The sequence below is a fragment of the Uloborus diversus genome, chromosome 9 (assembly GCF_026930045.1).
Source record: "Uloborus diversus isolate 005 chromosome 9, Udiv.v.3.1, whole genome shotgun sequence".
NCBI lineage: Eukaryota > Metazoa > Arthropoda > Arachnida > Araneae > Uloboridae > Uloborus > Uloborus diversus.
This window is the reverse complement of record NC_072739.1, coordinates 87,845,191-87,854,616: the sequence shown is the minus strand read 5'-3', so window position 1 is coordinate 87,854,616 and position 9,426 is coordinate 87,845,191. Positions and strand designations below refer to the sequence as shown.

The 9,426-nt window shown below is 33.3% G+C and overlaps 1 protein-coding gene across 1 annotated transcript in view; it reads left to right on the top strand.

Annotated features, from left to right (window-relative positions):
- Positions 1–9,325: 9,325 nt before the first annotated feature.
- The window catches only part of LOC129229475 (uncharacterized), a 51,514-nt gene continuing 51,413 nt past the window's right edge, over positions 9,326–9,426 (top strand). The window contains exon 1 of the mRNA XM_054863789.1: positions 9,326–9,410. The gene's annotated coding sequence lies outside the window, so the exon portion shown is untranslated. The remainder of the gene's footprint in view (positions 9,411–9,426) is intronic.

The following is a 9,426-nucleotide window of genomic DNA, read 5'->3' as shown; positions in this document are numbered from 1 at the left end:
TTTTTTATTTATTTATGTTTTTTAATCATTTTATTCATTTAATTGTTTATTTTACATAAGTTCCTTATCAGACAATCTTCGAAATTTTTTCAATCATAAAAAAATGCACACATATATTTATTGCATTTCTCGTATATATTAGTATTTTACTCATTTTCAATTAAAACAACTCTTTCGTACTTTTATTTTTACTTCTTTTTCTTTTAACAGTATTTATGCTTGAATTTTCACATGAACATCATGTTTGGCAGCAAGATTTTCTTTTATATCTACAAGAGTTTCAATGGTGGGGGGGGGGGGGGGAGGGGCAGGAAGGGTCAGGATTTACACTGAACCATATTGAACTTTTAACGTCTTTTTTATTTTTATTTTTCGGAGATTTTGTTCGTGGGAGGAAGGCGGGGCGGGGTGCGCCGTATTATTCAAAGATGATCGCTGTGTCAAAGAAAAACTGGCTACCAGGGTTGGAAATAACACAACGTACGCTACGATGCGCGGAAGAAATAAGCTCTTCCACTGACACACGATGAGGAACCCAGTATTTAACATTTCAACATTTTCAGCTCCCAATGTTCCCGGCGCCCAATGTACCCGGTGCCCAATTGGATAAAGTCGAGAGGATAGGATATAAAAAAGTTGATCCTGAGAAACAGGAGCCACTTGTAGAAACAGAGGAAACCCAACGAGTAGTGTCCTATCGCAACTCGTGATTGCGAAAAACATAATTTGAATTCGAGGTGTCAAAATTCAGATTATTATTATTATGTTTGAGCGGAGAAAATCGTTTTATATTTTCGATTCAGTTTTATTTATTTATTTATTTATGAAATTTAATTTTGAATCCTTTTTTTTTGTTTGCACCAAGTTTCTCCGTTGACCGTGATTTTATCGAGTTACCACTCCAGGTAATATTAAATCTCAGTGTTTTTCTTTGTAATGGCATCAATCTGTACGTAAAGTTGGTGGCAGCTTGACGAAGTTTTTGGCGGACATTAATTACAGCTAAATCCTGGCGATTTTTACAGGGAAATTTACGGCAACCTTGACATTTGGCGACGCAATGATTTGGCGCGCGAACAAACGGTAGATACACGAGGGGGCCTGAGGATTTAGATGATTGTGAGGTACGTTTTAATGAGTAATTTGAATTTATGTTTCACAAAAACACAAATTAACTCTTAAAATTAGTAATGTTGCAAGTTTCATTTGTTATTTCGACGAATATTTATTCAAAAACTGCCTAATGTCTTGCAAAATGGTTTCGCTCGATCTTACATGTCATAAATGTGATTTGATGTCAATAACATGTTACAATGTATTTAATATTGAGCTATTGAGATGAAATGATTAATTTATGTATTTCTCTTTCTTCAAAGTGATCTCGTAATGGTTTGGCGCTCGTGAACATGAGAACAAAGAGGAGTTTGCTTTGATTCATAAAAGAAACAAACAATGGTACAATTTTATTCATATTTTAATTAAAGCATAAGTAAACTTAGATAACGGCTTGTAATTCAGTGTAGATTTCATATTAAATCAATTAATTTCTAAAGAAATGCATCTTAATAGTATCTTACAAAACGGTTTCGCTCAATGATGAACGTCGTTATTATGGATATGAAGTAAATAAGGATTTGATTTCAATAATTTCTTGCTATGGACTTAATACTTTGCTCGTTAGACGAAATGTGATTTCTCTGTTAACTAATAACTATTTCTGCAATAGTTATTATATTTTGCTTCCTATATAGTGTATCTGTTTCATTTGAGTAAAATTGCAAAGTTACAGACAGGAGCAAAATATGGTATTCAGGGGTCGATCCAGCGTCAAATTGGGGCCGCTTTGCGGCCCCTTCACAAAATTCCGCATGGCAAAAGCGGCCCCATTCACAAAATTCCGCGTCGCAGAAGCGGCCCCATTCACAAAATTCCTCATCGCAAAAGCGGCCCCATTCACAAAATTCCGCGTCGTAAAAGCAGCCCCTTCACAAAAATTTATAAAAAGGCAGACAATATTTTTTAAACGCAAAGGTGTATGCATCTACGCGGGAGCCTCTTCCACCTTCCCCCATTTTATCTTTTTGCTTGCTGCGTGATGTGTTTTTGCTTGAGAGCGTCAGAGGGGGGACGGGAGAGGGACACTTGTGATTGGTAGCTTGTTTTCAGGAAAATCTTAAATTTTACTTTGATTACGCAATATATATTTAGTATTAATTTGTGTTGAGTTTCAAAATCCAATTCTAAAATAACTTTACTTAAAATAAAATTATTTTACATGCTGTTTTTATATTTTTATTTGTTTTGAAGATCTTGATTTCCTTACATCGGCCATGGTAAACGAATTTTTCGCATTTTTGATGTTTACTGTACCTTGTTAAGAGGCAAACAAATAAAATTTCTTATATATTTATTAACATCATTAAATTGCCAAGTTTTAAACGAAATACCTACTCTGTAAGAACGTCAAAAAATTAAACGCTGAATGCTGGTGCAGTATTATTTTGGGTTTTAATTACTTTTAAGTTTTTCAAACACATACATGGAATCTTTAATGAGTATTTCACTTCTGTGTTAAGAAATATGTGATATCTTTGAGTCTGTTCATATTGTATTTATTAGGAGTTATCATTGCGTTCAGCAGCATGTGCAATTTTCATTGCTCTTAAAGTATTTGAGAGGGGCAAACAGGAAATCTGTTGTGAGACTTTCACCTTAAGAAAGTGTGCCTTGCATATGTATATTTGTAAAAAGCAATAAATGTAATGTATGTGTCAAATTACGAATAAAATACTAAGGGTCTTACTTCCCTCCTCCCCCAGCGCATTTTCTCTTGACAGCTTTCAGGTATTCTTCAAGAACTTGCAATCACCCCTGAAACCTGTCTAAGGCTTTTCTATAACGATACGACAGCTAAAAATGCTTTAATATAATCTTTTCCAAGAAAAAAATCACGAGAAGGTCTTTTTTACAAAAATAAAGAAAATTCACAAAAATATTTTGCTTTTTCACAAAAATAACAAAATTTCACAAAAATATTTTGCCTTTTCACAAAATGGGGACCCAAAAAATAAAACCTGGATCGACCCCTGGTATTTTCTAGAAGAAAAATAATTTATGCATTTTTCTTTTTCAAAATTCAGGTACCTATTGACCAAATTATGTTTTTAAACAGGAGTAGATTCATCTGATGCAGATTCTTACCTTTTTGAATTATAAAACAGTTATCAAACAATCATTTTTTTTTCCTTCTAGCTTCTGCTATTTAATAGAATTCTGTGTAACGGAAATCTCAAATTAAATAATTCACTCATCATCCTTTAAAAGATCTGTCAATCATGCTTTTATTGCTGAATTGCTTCATAACTTTCGGAAAAATAACATGCAGATTTGATTTTCTTGCCAGTTCCAGATATTGTGACATGCTTAAGGATAAATACTGTAGTATTTAAACCAAAGTATCATGTGGGGTGCAGTAGCTGTGAGCAGCAACAAACGCTCCGGGTTAAAGTGCTTATATGTTGAGGATTTTTACTGCTTGATATTTGTTTTTATTCTTGAGATTTTTTCTCCATTCGCAGAAAGATGTCCAATCTATTTTAATTTATTACAGTTCTACTTTTTGAAACTATTCTATATTGTTTATCTGTGTAATTATTCCTAGGCTGTTATGAAACTTGATCCTCAACTTGAATTGGTTTTGTATCATACTATAATTTGAGAATTTTCCTGTAATAAGCAGGTCGTGCATTCAATTCTTGAATAATACTTTTTATGAATTTGTCTTACTTCTATTCTTGATGTAATATTATGAAGCAATCATAGCTGAAGTATTTTTTTTTTATAATAGATGGTCACACCTTAGTGTAATATACAACAAAAAAAGAGTTAAGGAGAATAAGCTATTGATAACAGCTAGTTTACTATTGTACCTGTTGAAGAATATTTTAATTAATAACATGTTGAGAAGCAAAATATACTAATTATTTTCTGAATAGGATGGATACCTATTTAGAACTATTGTATGCCATTCCATTAGCATTGTTATAGTGTTGCATTCAAATTTTAAATTAAGTTTTTCCTCCCCAGAGTCTAAAAATTGTTTCTGGTGTCCAGTTGCAGAGGCTGAAAATTCCTGACTGAATGGCACATAGTAGAGGGAATTGGTTTCATTTGCTGCCGTTTCCTCTGCTTATGCTTTTCGGTTTTTCCCGAGCTTGAAGTGTAATTACTGAATCAACGGAAGTGTGGGTATGTTTGATCTTTAAAATTGTTACTTTCTTATGGATGCTATTCTCTATTGTTAATTTGTGTGATTGGAAACTTTAGTTACTCCCAGACTGTTATAAAACTTGATTCTCAACTTGAATTGGTTTTATGCCATACTATATTTAGAGTTCTTGTAATACACAGGCAATGCATTTAATTCTTGGATAATCTTTCGTATGAATGTGTCTTGCTTCTATTCTTGATATAATCTCTATTATGAAGCAATCATAGCTAAGTAAATTTTTTATATAATACATGGTTACACCTTGGTGTAATAGATGACAAAAAAAGTAATAGTAAATAAGCTATTGATAACAGCTATTTTACTATTGTACCTATTAACAAAATATTTTAATTACAAACATGTTGAGAAATAAAATATATTATTTTTCTGAACATTATGAAAAACAGTATTGTGTCCATTAGCATTGTATAATATTGTTGCTTTTAAATGAAATTGTTTTTTCTTCCCAGAGTCCAAGAACTATTTCAAGTGTCCAGTTGCAGAGGCTGGCAATTCCCGACTGAATGGCACATTGTAGGGGGAATTGGCTTCATTTGCTGCCATTAACTCTGCTTGTGCTTTTCGGTTTTTTCCGAGCCTGAAGAGATGCTACTGAATCAACTGAAGAATGGGATTCTCTCTCTCTCTCAACATTCCAGGGTCCCCATACTTACTACAACATGGAGATTAACCAGTTGGATGAGGCCTTGAAGACAGTTCTGGTTTTTTGATTCAGACCAGGAGCCAAGCAACCCCTGATCCAGCAGTCCCAAAAGTATCAGTTTGGCATGGGAACTTGTACTTTAACCATGGATATATTTAACAAGCCCTGGTCACCACTAACGATCACTGAGGTCTTCAATCGTCTGGAATAAATTCTGGAACACATTTTTTTATTTGTGTTATACAATCAACTCTCAATATCTCAAATATTCCTTGAGGGGCTGTGGTAACTTCCCATAACTTGAAGTTTGAACCAGTCTGAGATTTGAATGTATTATATATTTTCACTAAACTTAATGAAGTGTAACCAAAAGTGTGGGGAATTAGTGTCATTGAACCCCTTAATTTCCAATGACTGGCACAACTAAACTTTTTTTGTATGTGTGTGTGTGTGTGTGTGTGTTTTTTTATAAATAAAGGTTTTTTTTTTTTTTTTTTCTCATATCACTTCTTTAAAAACCTCTCTCTCTCACTTTACACAACCTTTATAGAAATGTATAAAGCAATTTTACTCCAGGTGTGGGAGCTTCTTTGAACATCCCATGCTTTGCTCAGTGAGTCATCATCACAAGTAATCCCTTTTCCTTGATACCTCATTGCTATTTTTTTCATGTCCTGATATCTTACCCAAGGGTGCATCTAGGGTCAGGGACTCAGCTGCATTCCATGTAGTCTAGTAATCAAAGCTGATGTCATTAACCCACATAATCCCTGATCTGGGCCAAAGGGAAAACCGAAGATTTTTGTATTGCTATATGGTTATCCTAAGGCTTCATGTTAAAAGTAAAGATGCTTTTGAAAAGAATAATGGCATCAACTGCACCACCTGCTTAGCAAGATTAAATCAACTTTATTAAAAGAGTTTTGTTTATAACCATGTATCAAATTTCTGTTTCATTAATCACAAAGTAAAGATTACATATTTTGAAATGGTGCCTATATTTTTTGTAGCTATAAATAAAATTCTTATATCCAAGTCTATGTGTCTGTATATTTAGTTTTTTCGACTAAATAGTTATATTTTTGCAAACCCTCAAATTTGCTACTTCTGTGTGATATCTTACAAGTGTGATAAAGTTACATCAATTTATAAACTTTATTTTTGCTATAAAGAAGCCAGAAAGGGGAGGGACCATTTTAATCAGGTGAAGTCTGGTTGCTAATGTAGCAGATAAGCATTAGTTCAGTTATGTTTGATTAAATATGAGTAGAAGAAATTGTCTCAGACATACAGTTCATCAATTGTTTGTATATTTATATATTACAGAGGATATGTTTCTCTTTTGAAAATGAACACTAATAAAAGGAATAATGAAATATTAATTAGAGAAACTAAGCATTAGTTTCTGACTAATTGATGAGTGGGAGAAATTGTCTCAGTCAGGCAATGTTCATCAAGGACATGCTTATTTATATATATTAGAGGATATGCTTTTCCCTTTTTTAAATCAATACATGAATTGTAAATAGAGCTCACTCATTTTCGCTTTCTCTGTTGTAATTTCTTAGTTTTCCAGATTTTGTTTATTTTCCAAACATTGGCAGGGTTTAATTTCAAATTAATACTTTTATTGATAAAGACAATGTATAGATTAAAATTAAAAACTGTTGTGTAACATTTGTTTATCACTTCAAATTTTCTGAAAAATTGAAAAAAGTAATATATTTTTATGGCTGTGCTAACAAAGGGCGTACCACAACTATGGAACCTGGGCCAAATTGAAAATATCAAAAAGAGATTAAAATTCATGATTGATATTTCTAAGTTCCACCAAAATGGAAGGGATCGGTGTAGTACATTCTGTCAAGAGGCCGCAAAATAAAGGATAAAGTATAATATAGTTAAATAGAAATGAAAGAGACTAAATAGTTAACAAATATTTTATTGATTTCCTCCCCCATTTTGCGGATTTATATGTCGTGTATTTTATTCATTTTCTCCCTCATGGAGAGAAAAAATTTTAAATATGTTTTTATTTATTTATTTATTTATTTTTTCTAGTGACTCAAGAATTTAAATGGAATATCAACGTCATTTTTTGCTGGTGCGGAGTAGAGATGCGACAATGCATTAGCATATCGGTCAGCGGCCACTTTAACAATTTTTTTCAGCCGATTTTTACCGATTAATCTGCGAAAAGATGCCACGAAGTGCCCACGATAACATTCGTACACATATATGATCAATAAAGACTGGGATGCCTCGGAAAATTATATTTCTTCTAAGGCTGCCGCGAATCGAAAAAGTTTGGGAACACCTGCGCTATGGGATAGAATCGAAACCAGAAGTGAAACTTTTCGGAAAACGATGGACCGCGTTTCTATTCCCTAGTTTTGAATATATGAAAAAGAAAAAAAGCTACATTTTAATTTAAAAATGTAGATTTCACATGTTAAGAGCATCTGTTAAATAAGTGGAGACAAAACCAGAAAGTTAGAGAATGATGAAATTTTTTCAACAAACACTACCTTTATGTTGGTATGATGAATATGATTTTTGAGACTTTGATACTAATTTATATACCTGAAATTATTTTCGTTAGTAAATATTGGGCAAAATTTGACTATATTTAAAATTAAGCTGCCCAGCCACCAGAAAAAATGTCAATGCTTTATTGAAGGTATTTAATAAACGCCCTTTCATAATAATCGAAGCTTTCTTTTTTATTACTAATTTAAAATGGAAATATTTTCTTAGTTACTCCGTAAAATTACACATACAAATGTCTATGTATGCAGGCAGTCGAGGAGGGGGGCGGGGGAGGGAATAATAGTTGCAATTTTGCCTTGAGCTCACAGATTGGTCCTGTAAACGAGATGCCTGTTCAAAATTTTGTTTTGCGATTTTTTTTTCTTTTTTTTTTAACTATGGGATTTTAGGAGTTTACTAACGAAATTTTTTTCTAGCATTTCATTTGCATTGGGCTGCGAAAAAACAAAGAAATAAATGCACCAAAAAAAAAAAAAAAAAAAAAAAACTGATCTGATTAAAACAAAAAAATTATCTTCGTACTGAAATGAGAAATTTATATTAAACAAAGTATAGAATACTCAAATTTGCTATCCATTGCAAATTTTATTAAGGAACGGCTCCAGATGGGGACGGGTACCCCCCCCCTCCCCATTTGAGCTCAAGAAGAGCAATATATGTGACACGACCCCTCCCCCCTTTTCTGAATAACCCCCTCTAAAAACAGAAGTTGGATCCGCCCTTGATTTATGCATGCTCCGACTGATTCGAGCACTTTATTATGTAAGCATGTATGTAAGTTTGTAGCAATGTGTCTTTTGTCCCAAAGGCCCGCCATTTCAAATTTTCTGGAATGAAGGGAGGGGGATAATGTCCCGCCCCTCCATTCTAGAAACTTACATTATAAGTGCTCGAATCAGTCAGATTGTGCGCAATGCATTTAATTAAAAAAAAAAAAAAAACCCACCAAATTCGTACAAAAATGCTCAATTTCAGAAACATTTAAAAAATCCAGGGGCTAAGGGCAATTGAATCCCTGATCACCCATATGACGAGCATGGTTGTATGTGTTGGGGGGGGGATTCATGGGACAGAACTGCGCTGCCATTAAAATTTTCTTTACAGGTATTTTGGTTTCGTTCTTGGGGGGGGGGGTGGGAGGGATATCACACTCTTGAAGGAAAGGGCACCCCTGCAGATCATGGAACAAACTTTGCCGTTGATTTTTTTCGGGGGGGGGGGGGGTTGAGGAGTATTTAAAGGAGTCTTTTTTCTTTCATTTATGGTGTCTCTTTTTTTTTGGGGGGGGGGACTTTGTACAGATAGCTCCAATGAGTTATTCGAGTCCCTGTATGAAAAGTTTATGACCCTATATGACTCTACCATAATAAGTATATTAATCAACTAACATATAACCAAATTTCACGGTGAAGTTATAATAAAACAAGTAACTGCATTTAAACTGTGTTGTTTGTTTGTTTGTGGCTTATTAGTGCTTGCTTTTCAAACGTGGTACAATTCGATTTTTTAAAAATAATTTTTCATATTTGCCTCTTGTGTGACATTAAAAATATTTTTAAATTAATTAAAACGAATTGGATGAATAAAACACAATTTAGGAATGGTTCTTAAGTTCAATTATAAACTAATATATTTAAATCATTAAAAATAAAAAATTGTTTTTGTTAAATGTTTTTTTTTCTTAACTGTACACCATTAATGAAGTAACTTAACTTGATCCGTAACGATTGTATCAAAAGAATTGCTTCATTTTGCTTATCGCCAAATATGGCGATAAACAAAAGAATCTAGCAACCTTTTTCAAATATGGCGGAAGGATTTAGCTGTATTTAACGGACGGTGAAGTTTTTGGATTCTGCCGATTGCGCGCATTGAAATTGAACGTGAAAAATATGATTTGTGATTAAACCAAGATTCATTTGGCGGGTGACTTGAGCGTTGA